Here is a 1439-nt window from a genome sequence, read left to right on the forward strand (position 1 = left end):
ATTTGTATTTTTATAGTTTGCACTTGTATTTGTATTTTATAGCTCACACTTGTATTTGTATTTTACAGTTCGCACTATCATTTATATTTTATATAATTCACACTTGTATTTGAAAGGATTATTTTATATTTGTATTTTATTATTGACTGCATATTGTATTTTTATTTTGTGATTTTGTTTTGTTTCTATATTTTTATTTTATTTTCATTGATATATTTGTATTTTAAAAAAAATTATTTTGTATTTGAATTAAAAAATAGGAAGAAATATATTCGAAAAGAAACCATTCAATTGATGTAGTGTTTGTGGGTTTAAGGGTCACAATAAGCGTTCATGTAGGAAATATCATAAATGATACATTTCAAAATATTTGTTGTGAGGTGATTAATTCTTCAATGAAAGCTATGTTTCATATATTAAAATACGTTACAGGTACGATTTCAATCTTTGCAACTTTGATTAAAAAAATATAAATAAATTTATCTATATTTATTTAAGAGTACATTTATATATTTAGGTACATGTACAATCACAAATACATATAAATACAAATATAAAATATTGTGCAACTATAAAAAATAAAATTATATTTGTATATACAACTATATAAACCTTTCCTCAATTATTAATGCATATCTAATTAAATTACATGTGCAATTACTTAATGTATTTGCTATTGATTTTTGAAATATATATAAATACATATATATAGTTGTTCAACTAAGTAATATATATATGTAAGATCTAAACATAAAACTGTATAATCACCTATTAATACATATATAATTACATATACAACTAGAGAAAAGACATCGTTTTTCCCCTTAACTTGTCATCAAAATTTACTTTAGCACTTAAACTTAACTTATAATTATTTACCCCCTTAACAACTTTCAACTGAATTAATTTCAACCTCAAAATCAAAATTCCACTCTCACAACAAAGAGTGCACTACACACGCGTCATGTCATTTCCAAATCAGTGTCACATCAGTACCATGTCATTGCCAGGTAAGAAATTTTAATTTAAAAAATAAAAAAGTAATCCCACACACATACTTTTTATATATTTTTTTAAAATATATATATATATATACTATTTTTACATATATATAAAATATATATTTTTAATATATATATATATATATATATATATATATATATATATATACATATATATTCACAGCCCGCGCCCCACCCCGATTCCTCCTTCTTCTTCAGGCAGCCCCTCTCCCCGTTACATCGCCAAACAGTGTGGCGTCATCATTTCGTATGGAATTTGGGTTATTCAAAAGTTAAGTGAATGTAATTGGAGTCGGAAATAAACGGAGCTCCGATTCTACCGACGAGAACAACGGCGACAGGCTGGAAAGAGCATCGTCAAGAGCAAGTGATGAAGATGAAAATGGTATTAATACTCGGAAAAAGCTTAGGTTATCC

The sequence above is a fragment of the Capsicum annuum genome, chromosome 10, assembly GCF_002878395.1.
Source record: "Capsicum annuum cultivar UCD-10X-F1 chromosome 10, UCD10Xv1.1, whole genome shotgun sequence".
Lineage (NCBI taxonomy): Eukaryota > Viridiplantae > Streptophyta > Magnoliopsida > Solanales > Solanaceae > Capsicum > Capsicum annuum.